The following is a 13,312-nucleotide window of genomic DNA, read 5'->3' on the forward strand; positions in this document are numbered from 1 at the left end:
AACTCTTGATCTCAGCTCAGGCCAATGATCTCAGGGTGGTGGGATCACACCCCGAGGTGGGCTAGGCACTCAGCACGGAGTCTGCTTAAGATTCCCTCTCTCGGGACACCTGGGTGGCTCAGTCGGTTAAGCATCTCCCTTCAGCTCAGGTCATGATCCCAGGGTCCTGGGATTGAGTCCCACGTTGGGCTCCTTGCTCAGCGGGGAGTCTGCTTCTCCCTCTGTCTGCCACTCCCCCTGCTTGTGCTCTCTCTCTCTCAAATAAATAAATAACTCAAATAAATAAATAAAATCTTTAAAAAAGCTTTAAAAAAATTAAAGGCTTTTTGAAACATTTGATTAGTGTTTTTCATTGGCCACCAGCTGTAAAGTCAACTTCAGTCCACTCTAAGTCTGTAGACCTATCCACTTTCCCAAAAAGGGAGTAAATGGGTGTAACTAATAAATATAAACCAGATGCTCTTTAGGACAAACATTGTGTAAAAGAAATGAGGTGGCTAGAATTGGGACTGCTATAATTACAAATAATGAATATTATGAGCTGAATTGTGTACCCCTCTAAATTCGTATGTTGAAGTCCTAAACCCCGTTGTCCCAGGATGTGACTGTATTTGATGCCAGGTCTTTAAAGAGGTAGTTAAGTTAAAGTGAGGTTATTAGGGTGGGCCCTAATCCAGTGATTGGTGTCCTTACAAGAAGAGGAAATTAGGACACAGATGTGCACAGAAGGAAGACCATGTGAAGACAGAGAGAGAAAACAGCCATTGATGAGCCACAAGAAAGGCTTCAGAAGAAACCACCTGCTGACACCTTGGTCTAGGACCTCTGGCCTCCAGAACTGAAAGACGATACATTTCTGGTAAGCCTCCCAGTCTGTGGGACTTTGTTATGGCAGCCCCAGTGGACTGACACCACGGACACCTCAATGTTCTGCAAATAGGGGTCATTCCTCCACAGCAACTCCATACATCACTCTGAGCTGATGCTGGTTTTTTAAAAAAATATAAAAAGATAGTATTTTATTATATTATAGTGTTATACTATATTTATATTATATATAATATCTTATACTATATATTACATAGTATTTACAATATATAGTATTATAGGCTAAATATGTTAGCCTCTGAATATTACCATCATGTATTTATACTTTCTTCTTATGATCATACACAAAAAGGTGGCTTGGAATATGAGGATTTTTTTTAAAAGATTTTATTTATTTGAGAGAGAGAGAGAGACAGCATGACTGGGGAGGGGAGAGGGAGACAAGGGGCTTGATCGCGGGACTCGATCCCAGGACCTTAATATCATGACCTGAAGGCGGACACTTAACCACTGAACCACCCAGGTGACCCGAGAATATGAGGAATTTTTTCAAAATAGAAGAAGCACTAGCATTTATAATGTACTGTACTAAGTATTCTACATGTATTATCTTGTTTAGTCCTCACTATAACCTATGAAATAGGTACTATCATTTTTTTAACTTAATTTATTTGAGAGAAATGAGAGAGAGAGCACAAGCAGGGGGAGCGGCAGAGGGAGAGGGAGAAGCAGGCTCCCTGATAAGCAGGGAGCCTGAGGCCGACTGGATCCCAGGACCCCGAGATCACTACCTGAGCCGAAGGCAGACGCTTAACAGACTGAGCCACCCAGGCCCCCCTAAATAGGTACTATCGTTGCTCCCATTTTACAGGCGGGAAGACTGTGGGCATCGAGAGGGTAAGTCCCATGCTCACTGTGCAGAATCAGAATTCAGTGCCGAATTCAGGTAATCCGTAGTCCACTAACCACTATGTTCTTTGATTTAAAACACATATCAAGTATCTCACACAGTACCTGTGGGACATACAGTAGTTATTAAATGCTAGGCATCTCCTAGTTTCTGAAATGGTACACCAGGGAAATCCTCTAAAAATGTTACAGGAGTGGGTTCTTGGGCCCGACAGTGATAAAAATGAGACCGGACCCCCAAACCAAAGGCACAAAAAGGCTTTATTGGGGCTATAGCTTGGGACCAACATAATGGTTAGGCCGACCTCCCAGAGCAGAGGGGACACCTGCTTATAGAAAGTTCCTGCTCAGTTTCCCACTGTGGTCCAATATGCTAATGAGGGAAAGGGGGAAAAATGACTCGTCCTGTTTGGTCAATATTGGCAGGCAACTCAGGCCGCCCATTGGTGCTTTCTGGAGCCAGGGTTCTCTGTTTTAAGTCCAGTTTATAGATGGGGCCCATCCTGGCAGCATCCTGGTTGTGTCTGTAGGAGAAGCAGTTTAACAAAGAACAGCCAACAGCGCCCCAGGTGCATAATGTTTTTCACTTGGAGCTGGTTCCCATGGTCCCTAACTATCTGGCGACTGCTGGGAAATTGACCACCACTGGTCCTGACTGCAGAGCTTCACCACCAGTCAGAGGAGGGGGATGCTGAGGGGTGTGTGTGCTCGTGACCCCGAGATCTGCTCGGACTCAGCTGGAAACAAACCTTTCTTCCCTTACTTCTTTTTTTCCTTCTTTCCCTTCCTCCCTTCATTCCTGAGTATACAGTTGAGTATTGGGGAATATAGGATAGAGAAACAGAAGATGCAGATGGATGGAGGAAGGGCGGAATATTAGCTACACTGTGTAAGAGAGAAATAGTGCTATGTACCACATAGATTCTGAGCTAGCATTTGCTAATGAATGGATGGATGGATGGATGGATGGATGGATGGATGCATTAGGTAGGCAGCTAAGGTCCAGGACTGGAAGTCAGAAAGTCAGAATGGGTAAGGTCATAGGTTTGTATTCAGTGACTTAGTTTGAAAATGCTTCCAGGGTAATTGGAAAGAAGCCAGATGATGATGTGGTTTCGGGTAACATCTCACCAAGGGCAGCTTCCACTTGATTCCACAGGGGAACTCTGATGTACACCTTCTGCCTTAGAAGAAACCTGACCTAAAGCGAGGGGTCTGGGCTTTCACACCCTTGTACCGGGGGCACAGAGTGCGGGGCAGTGGGCAGGTGCGGGATGATTAGGTAGGTGGAAGCTGGGGAGAGAAAGACACTCTCAGGCACTCTGCTCTCTGCCGGTTCAGAAGATGCAGCTCCAGTAGCTTCAAGGCCACCTGTAGAGAAGAGTCTCCAGTGTGGCACAAAGAAGGCAGTGATAGGACACACCCAGGGTCCCAGGGATCCAAGAGCACCTGGGCTGAGCACCAGCAGGGCCTGTTTCAGGCAATGAGGCAACTGACCTCAAGACTAAACCTAAGGCAAGGCTGTCTTCTCCCTGCTCTCTTACATTCTACTGAGCCTACAGTTGCTCTCTGTGTAATGCCTGCAATTGACCACACTCATCTCCACAAGAAAAATTTGTTTAAAAAAATAAGAGATAGTGTTTATTTGGTGCAAACTCTTTGGCAGGCACTTCTCCAAACACCATACATTCACTATGTTTTAATCCTAGGGTTCTGTAGCTCATTTTATAGATGAGGGAACTTAGAAAAGTTAAGCATGGTGACCCAGCTGTTCAGCGTTGGAGCCAGGATTCGAAAGGAGGTTACAGGTACCAAGAAGAACACGACTTATCTACTGTGAAGCGTAGAGGCACTTTGAGTGAACCAAGTTAAGATCAATTTTGAGGCTACCTAGGTTACATAGATGCAAATCTTTACTGAACTAAGATTTAAGTCATTTGATGAAAGCATTGCAATGTGTATGCATTTTAAAGATTTTATTTTTATTTATTTGAGATAGAGCACGAGTGGTGGGGAGGGGCAGCGGGAGAGGGATAAGCAGACTCCCTGCTGAGCAGAGAGCCCAATGCGATGCAGGGCTTGATCCCAGGACCCCGAGATCACCACCCAAGCAGAAGGCGGATGCTTAACAGACTGAGCCACCCAGGAGCCCCAACAATGTGTATGCATTTTAAAACATAAAATATCTCAGCAGATGAAGAAATTTGTCTTTTGTAATAAAAGTCTGTTGTCATTGACAAATATTGAGGGGGGTCGATTTTGGAGGTCAGATTCTCTGTCCTCTGGAACAGATGATTTTTGGCCACATCTATACGCTATCTAGTGTAGGAAATGAGCAGTCCTTCAAGAGCAAAGTTTTGTGCCTAACCGATGACGTGCAGCAGCTACAAGGATGTCTGATATGTCGAGTCCAATGAATTTAACTGTAGCTGGAAACCTCAGGCAATTTTTTGGTCCTTATTGTGAAATAATTGTCTAGAGATGGGAATTCTCCAGGTGGCTAGTTAAATGCCTCCAGAAGGCATGGAGCATTGATGAATCCCTCTGAGAATTTTTGTAGTTTACAAGTGGGCTTATTGGTCAAAGAATCTCATTAACCCTACTGCCCCTTAGAATGGGATCTCCAGGAGTGGCAGGTTGGTGAAGAAACAGTCCTGTAAAACTCAGCATCTCTGGATGAAACTGTAATGCAGAGTTGTTTCTTATCTTAAAAACAAACAAACAAACTGGTATTTAAAATAGTTATTAACTCGTCTTTTTCAGCGTGACTAGATTCTATTAATTTTTTGCTGATACTCCACTCACTTGCTCTCATGACTCAAAGCCCTGTATTTTCCCAGGCCATATCGGGCCAGGCGGTAGAGTTGGTCAAAATTAGTAAGTTCTTGCTTCCCATGAAAAGTACAGGTGCATTCCATAACCCTCTGCGCCTCTGAACGTTCCCTCCTGTTATTTCTAGGAGCTCCTAGGGCATGAGGTCTTTAAGCAGCGCAGTTTATGTATGTCCTTCATGCCCTGCTCTAACTCCTTTTGGTGCTTTTTCCCGAGGTATCTATTGCTTGTGAAGGCAGAGATGCCAACACCAGTAGACCGTCGGCTCTGTGGAGTGACGCCGTGTCCTGCCAGGTACCCAGCCGTGGATGCTGCGGTGGACTCCTCGGGGCCTGCAGGGCGGGGCCTGTGGGGCCGGCGGGGCGGGGCCGGCGGGGCGGGGCCTGCTCCCTGCACCAAAATGCCTCTCTTCTTCCCCCTGCCCTCCCACGTTGTATTTCACACACTGTATAAAAGAAGGGCTGGCGGTACTCAATGCTTTATAGACTTTATAGTGAAGTATTTATTTCAGGTTTTTCAGCCATAGTTTTCCGACCTCTGATAATGGATCGATACGGAAAAGCTAAAAAATAATAAACTTCCATCTTCGGAAGTTGGGGGGGGAAAAAAGCAAACTCAAGAAAATAACAGGAAAGGTCATTTTTGTAAAACAGCAGAAATAAATGACAAGGTGATAAAGCATACCATAGAGATGATTAATAAAGCCAAAAGTTGGTCTTTTGAAAAGATTTATAAAGTTAACAAAACTCTGGTGAAATTAATGAGGAGTGAAAGAATGTAGCATAAAGGAACAGCAGAAATGGAGAAGACGGGCAGTACCACATATACAGACCTTTAGAAGATAAGACTTTATGCCAGTGGACTTGAAAAAGAAGGAAATGGGCATATTGCTGAAATATATAACTTCCCAAATCTGATTAAAACAAAAAATGACTAACAAGACCCAAATGACTTCCCTGGTGATTTCACTGGCGAGTTTTAACCAAACATTTAAAGAAGTATAATTTGGATCTAGTACCAAATCTTTCAGAAGCTAGCATAACTTTTACATAACAAAATCTGGAAAGGCCAACAGCAACAACAACAAAAGCAAATTACATTAACACAAAAATTCTAAAACTAAATGTTAGCAAACAAAATCAAGGAGAGTTTAAGTTTCTGGACACAGTAAATATAAGATCTATTGCATTTATATACATTATCAGCAATAACTAGATAACAAAATTCTTAAAAAAATCACTTGCTAAGTCTGATTACTTAGTTATATATTTAGATAATTTTTTACTTTATTGGTTTTCAAATGTATTGGTGTAATGTACATAACATGCTCTGGTTTTCTTTTCAATATCTGTAGCATCTTCAATTAGCCTCTCCTTTTTCATTTCCAATTTAATTTCTTTGTTCTATCTTTGTGTTGTTGTTGTTATGGGGGAGCAAAATACCAAAAATGTTCTTTTTTTTAAAAAAGAAAAATATGTTAGGACATGCCTCACAAAAATATCAGGACTTGGGGCGTCTGCCTTCGGCTCAGGTCATGATCCCAGGGTCCTGGGATCGAGCCCCGCATGGGGCTCCCTGCTCGGCGGGAAGCCTGCTTCTCCCTCTCTCACTCCCCCTGCTGTGTTCCCTCTCTCGCTGTGTGTCTTTCTGTCAAATAAATAAATAAAATCTTTTAAAAAAATATCAGGACTTATTATAAGCCATAAAGATAGCATAGTTTTGCAGCAAGCCTAGCCAATTGGACCAATGGAATAGAAGAGAAAGCAAATAAGCAGATCCACATTATATTTGGACAGTTGGTATATGGCAGAGATAGCAGCATGTTATTGGAGATTATATAATAAACGATGCCAACAATATGTTGTACATGTGAATAAAATGAAATTTTATCCCTCTCTCACAGCAAACAAATATCAGTTCATGTTGGATTAAACCTAAATGTGACAGGCAAAAGTGTAAATCTTTTAGAAGATAATATGAGAGAATATCATCATGATCTCAAGATAGAATTTCTTAAATAATAACAAAAAGTACAAAGCATGAAGAAAAAGATTTACACATCTGACTTAACTAAAATTAAGAACTTCATTTCCAAGAAAGTCATAAATTGAAAACAAAGCCCCACAAACAAGGAAGTGATATTTGTAAAATATATAACCAATAAAGGACTGCTATTGAGAATATATAAGGAGCTATTCAACATCCAAAAAGGTAAGGAGAAAAAAAATATCTAACATTAGACTCAATTTTTTAAATGGGCAAAAGATTTGAACAGGCTCTTAACAAAAGAGAAAACTTAAATGACCAATAAATATATGTGGAAGTATATTTAGCTTCACTAAAAATTGGAGAATTTTTTTTTTTAAAAGAGAGAGAGCACATGTGCGAACAGGTGGGGAGTCACAGAGGGAGAGGGCAAGAGACTCATCAGCAGGCTCCATGGCCAGCGTGGAGCCTGATGTGGGGCTCAATCCCATGACCCTGAGATCATGACCTGAGCTGAAATCAAGAGTCGGATGCTTAACCGATGGAGCCACCCGGGCGCCCCAGACACCAGAGAAATTCTAACTAAAATCTCCAAGATTTTGCCCCAGATTGGCAAAAATTAAGAGATGACAAACCAAGGTCATGAAGGATGTGGAGCCTCAGGAGCTCTACAACCACTCTGCAAATCATCTGATGTTGTCTGTAAAGTTCAATACGTGTGTACCCTTAGAACCAGCATTTCTAATACTTGGTGCATATCCTGGAGAACCTTCCACACAGGTGCATCAGGAGACATCTACAAGAACGTTTATAGCAGTATTTCTCATAATAAGAATACAGACAATGCTAAGGTGGAAGAATAATGGAATGGATAAACAAATAATGATGCAGTCGTCCAATGGAACACCATATAGCACTGAAAATGTACTCAGCGGCATGGGCCAACATGGAAGAATCTTCACTGACATAACCCAAGAGTCCAAAATAACACACAAAACAGTATGCATAGTAAAATTCTACTAGTGTAAAATTCAAAAGCATGCAGAATTAAATAATTCATTGGTTAGGGTTCCAAAGTGGTAAAACTACAAAGAAAGGTAAGGGAGAATGATAGACACAATGTTCAGGACAGTGGTTACCCATTGGGGTGGGGTGGGAGAATACAGGGGATGTGTCTGGCAGGAGCATACTGGGATATCATGGGAAAATGGTAATATTTTGCTCTTGAGCGGGTGGGGGGGTATACATATCTTTGTATTATTGTTAATGTTTTATATCCCTCACATACATTTGAAATATTATCATTATACATTCAAAATATAGTAATAGTTTTTTTCTAGAAGGGTCGAAATGAGTAAGTTTATTATTAGGAAGGAAGGAAGGAAGGAAAGGAAGGAATAGAAAGAAGAAAGAGAGGAAGGGAGGGGAGCTACCAAGAGGGTATGAGTCAGAGACTAGTATTAGTCCGGGTTCAGCAAAGAAGACATTAATGAAGCGATGGCAATCAGGGAGGGCCACCCAGAGGAGGTGAGTCTTGAGATGGGTTTTCAAGAACTGTTATGATGTGGGCGCCTGGGTGGCTCAGATGGTTAAGCATCTGCCTTCGGGTCAGGTCATGATCTCAGGGTCCTGGGATCGAGTCCCGCATCGGGCTCTCTGCTCCTTGGGAGCCTGCTTCTCCCTCTGCCTTTCTCTCTCGCTCTGTCTCTCATGAATAAAAAAAAAAATCTTTATAAAAAAAAAAGAACTGTTATGATGTGATACAGTAAAGAGATGAGAGAAAATGAAAGGAATTCTCATGAGGAAAAGAAGATGAACAAAGACAATTGGAGGAATGAGCCCAAGAAGCATCCACAAGGCAAATAGCCCTCTCTTCCATGCCCACTCGGGAGACGGTAGGGAGGCCCGTGTCTCTCGGGGAGCCTGTGGCCCAAGGCAGTGATGCAAAGGTGGCAGAGCCCCATCAGGGAGGGCCCTGAAATCCAGGGGAAATCAGTGAGGCTGCCGGAGAGGAGGCCCAGCTGGTGGTGACCACAGTCCCCTCCGAGGAGCTGAAAGGGAGACCCTGACCCTCATGGGGGTGCTACAGCCCCCTGAGTCCCTTAGCCAATTTGGGGAATCCAGGCTTTATGCTCCTGCTCTATCAGAATGCCCAACAGGGATTGGAGAAATTCCTACTCTTCATCTCCTAGAGCTTAGTTATGTGGAATCTGGAATTCCCTGAAAATAAGGGATGTGGGGTCAGGGGGATGTGGGCTCCCTGTTGCCTTCTCCTCACTGTGATTCTGCACCTCGGCTGGGATTTCCCTGAAGTTCTCCTCCCTGTGGAATGAGGTTAGAAACCCTGAAAACCATATGCCCAGAGGCCCCATTAGAATGTGCAGTAAGTTGAAACTATGGCTGTGTCCCAAGAGGGATCTGCAGAGGATCCCTACAGCTGAGGGCCCTGTGGGTCTCGCTCAAGGTGGACTCCAACATTATACCTGAGTGCGTGGAACAAGCCAACCAGGGGTGGGTTCAGTGTAAAATCCTGTCTCTTATATCTTTAGGGGCAAGGGAAGCTCTCAGATTATGGCACATAATATATAAGATATAAATATAACCACTGCTACTTCCTTTGCATGGAATGCTTAAATGCCGGGATTTTGTACAGCTGAGTCTCTTGTCACTTAGCTGAGCTGAATGTTTACCTCATCAGAAAGACCTTCCTTAGCAGCTGCACTAGTTTGCATTCCCACCAACAGTGCACGAAGTTTCCCCTTTCTCCTTATCCCTGCCAACACCTGTTGTTTCCTGTGTTGTTAACATTAGCCATTCTGACAGGTGTGAGGTGGTATCTCATTGTGGTTTTGATTTGCTTTCCCTGATGATAAGTGATGCTGAGCATCTTTTCATGCGTCTCTTGGCCCCATCTGGATGTCTTCTTTGAAGAAAACGTCTATTCATGTCTTCCGCCCACTTTTTAACTGTATTATTTGTTTTGGGGTGTTGAGTTTTATAAGTTCTTTATAAACTGGTGCAGCCACTCTAGAAGACAGTATGGAGGTTCCTCAAAAAGTTAATAATAGAACTACCCTATGATTCAGCAATTGCACTACTAGGTATTTACCCAGAGGATACAAAAATACTAATTTGAAGAGGTACGTGCACCCTGATGTTTATAGCAGCATTATCTACAATAGCCAAACTATGGAAACAGCCCAAATGTCCATTGACAGGTGAATGAATAAAGAAGATGTGGTATATATTGAATATTACTCATCCATAAAAAAGAATGAAATCTTGCCATTTGCAATGACATGGATGGAGCTAGAGAATATTATGCTAAGTGAAGTAAGTCAGTAAGAGAAAGACACCATATGATTTCACTCATATGTGGAATTTAAGAAACAAAACAAATGATTATAGGGGAAAATAAAAGAGAGAAGCAAACCAAGAAACAGACTCTTAACTCTAGAGAACACACTGATGGTCACCAGAGGGGAGGTGGGTGGGGTATGGGGGAAACAGGTGATGGGGATGAAGGAGGGCACTTATCATGATGAGCACCGGGTGATGTATGGAAGTGTTGAATCACTATATTGTACCCCTGAAACTAATGTTACGATGTATGTTAACTAACTGCCCTGGTCATCGTCACAATACCCTTTTCCTGTTCATAGCGCTTGCCATTCTTAAAATGTTCAGAAGAGTGGGACACTATTTTGTCAAGTGCTTAGAGCAGTGCCTGCCAAATAGTTGAGCAAGTGAACATTGTACATGTATGTGCGTAAAAGGAGAGACACACAAAAGTGGAGCAGGAGGGAGAAAGGAAGGGAGGGAAGGTGGAAGGGAAGGGGCGAGGGAAAGAAGGTGTCCCAGCTCGGGTCTGAGCTATGTCCACTACAGGGATTCACATATATCTGAGCATGTCTGCCAGACTGTCAGATGGACCCACCAGGAATGTGTCTTTATGCGAAACTGAGGCATCACCAGAGAAAAACACTCACCCTAAAGGTACTAAAAGATGTAAACTTTGTCCCAGTAACAAAGGCTAGGACGCAGGAGACGGGCAGTGTAAAGTTTAGCATCTCATTCGTCAGCTTCCAACCCCATCTACATCCAAATGTGTTATATCCATTCATCAGTTGATGGGGTTGTTTCCACTTTGTGGCTGTTATACATACTGTTTCTGTGAACATTTATTACATGTTTTTGTGTAAACATATGTTTTCAATTCTCTTGGGTATATGCCTAGAAATGGGATTGCTGGGTCACATGATACACTTTGTCTAACTTTTTTTTTTTAAGATTTTATTTATTTATTTGAGAGAGCACGAGTGGGGGGGGGGGTGGGGAGGGCAGAGAGAGAGGGGAAGCAGACTCCCCTCAGAGCAGGGAGTCTGACCCAGGGCTTCATCCCAGGACCCTGGGATCATGACCTGAGCTGAAATCAAGGGTTAGAGGCTTAACTGACTGAGCCCCCCAGGCGCCCCTGTATGAATGTTTTAATTTCTCCTCATCATCCTCATCAACACATATATATATATTTTTGTTGTTTTAAACTCTTACAACTATCCTAGTGGGTATGAAAACAAGAAGTTCTTATAGCATTTGATCACTCCTCTCCCCATTTATATGCAATTATGCATATGTATGTTGTATATGTTAGTTCTTTTTTTTAAGGCAGATTATTTTATTTTTATTTTTTAATTTTTTTATGTGTTAGTTCTAATTGTATCATAAACACCATACATCAGGCATTGTCATTATTGTTTCATGTAGTCATTAAAAATATTTACCACATAGTTAACAATGTCTTTGTCCATCATTCCTTCTTGCCTTTCAGACTCTTAATCGGGACCATTTTTCTTTAACACTTAAGTTCTTTGGAATTTTCTTTAGTGAATTCCTATTGGTGGCAAATGCTCTTAATTTGCACCTATTCTTGAGAAAGATAATTTTGCTGGGTAGAAATTTCATATTCACAATTATTTCCTCAACATTGAAGATCTTATTTCACTCTCTTCTAATTTCTGTTGTTGCTTTAGAGAAATCAGACATTAATGTCTTTCCTTTGTAGGTAATTTGTCTTTTTCCACAAACTGCTTTTAGGATCTTATTTTGTATATTTTCTATGGCAGATTCACTTCAATATACATAGATGGTGATTGTCTAAATTTATCCTACTTGGGATTCATTTGACTTCCTAAATGTAAGGATTTGTATCTTTCTTTTTTTTTTTTAAGATTTTATTTATTTATTTGAGACAGAATGAGAGAGAGAGAGAGCACATGAGAGGGGGGAGGGTCAGAGGGAGAAGCAGGCTCCCTGCCGAGCAGGAAGCCCAATGCGGGACTCGATCCGGGGACTCCAGGATCATGACCTGAGCCGAAGGCAGTCGCTTAACCAACTGAGCCACCCAGGCGCCCAGGATTTGTATCTTTCAACAATTCTGGAAAACACTTCAGATAGTGCCTCTGTGCCATTGTATCTATTTCTCCTGGAATTTTCATCACACATCTGGTAAATAGTCTTAATTTAGCCTCTGACCTTTCCTTCATATTTTTCATTTATTCATCTTGCTGTGCAGCTTCTGGGTAACTTCTTTGAATATACTTTTCAATAACTCTCTCTTTGAATTTGACTAATCTGTTATTTAACTTCTCTGTGGAGTTTTTAATTTTAGTTTTTATGTTTTTTCATTTCCAGACATTTTATCTTACCATTTTTTAAAACTTTGGTAATTTCTTAAAGTCTCTTGTTTCTTACTCTTATTTGCAATACTTTTATTTCTTTAAACATATTAAGATTAATTATCTTAACTTCTGCCTCTGGTAATTCCAGGAATTAACCGGAATCACTTTAAATTTAAATTTAATTCTCTGCCTCCCCTAATTCAAATCACAAAGATATAGTAACTGGTTTCAGTAGCCACCCAGAGTCAACTGTTATGATTATCAATTATTGGGGGAAATTTCTCCATCCCTCCTTCCCACGTCTACCTCTAGCATGCATGTAAAATTAAGCACATCTCCTCACTGTACTTGCTCTGTGAAGAGAGTTAATACCTGTTGCCCATTATCTTTACAGTGTAACTTGAGATCCCAGATCCACATGGGGGACTCCTCTGTCCATCCCAGGAAGGTCCTAGACTTATCTCTTGTGCCTGCCTCCCTGTACAGCTACCAGAACATCAGTTCCAGGTCAGCTGGGCATGGGCAGGTGTACTTAGGGTTAAAGCTGATTTCAGTGCTTGCTTACCTCCCAAGGTTGCTGTTTTCACTCAGCTTTTGGTTTTTCTGAATTCTTTTCATTCTTGCCAAGTTAGGAGTGCATTTAAAAAGATTTCAACATATTTTAATCTAGTTTTTTTTTTTTTTTTTTTTTTTTTTTTACTGTTTTAGAAGGACAGTTATTCAGGATATTTAGCTCACGTTGGAAATGGAGTTCTACCAATATTCTTTTTAAAGAACCACTAAAGGCAGAGATTGTATATGAACAAATATATTCCACAATAGCATTGAATGCAATGTTGGGCACATCATTGTGGCTATCCACCTCTCCTCGAGATGCTTGGTTCTTCCTTCTTCCTTCATGTCTGCATCACGCTTAACTCTCAGATTAATTCATTTAACAAATATTTATTGAACATCTGCTTTTACCATGATGCTAAGTGCTGGAAGATTCAGGCAAGATAATATTTCCTTCTGCAGTTCAGGGAAAATAGAAGCGCTCTGTGTAAATTTTCTCAACATCTCTCTGCCTCTAAACTTGC

Source organism: Mirounga angustirostris, unplaced genomic scaffold, assembly GCF_029215605.1.
Source record: "Mirounga angustirostris isolate CCGP_5_RB_7025 unplaced genomic scaffold, mMirAng1.0.hap1 SCAF_8, whole genome shotgun sequence".
Classification (NCBI taxonomy): Eukaryota; Metazoa; Chordata; class Mammalia; order Carnivora; family Phocidae; genus Mirounga; species Mirounga angustirostris.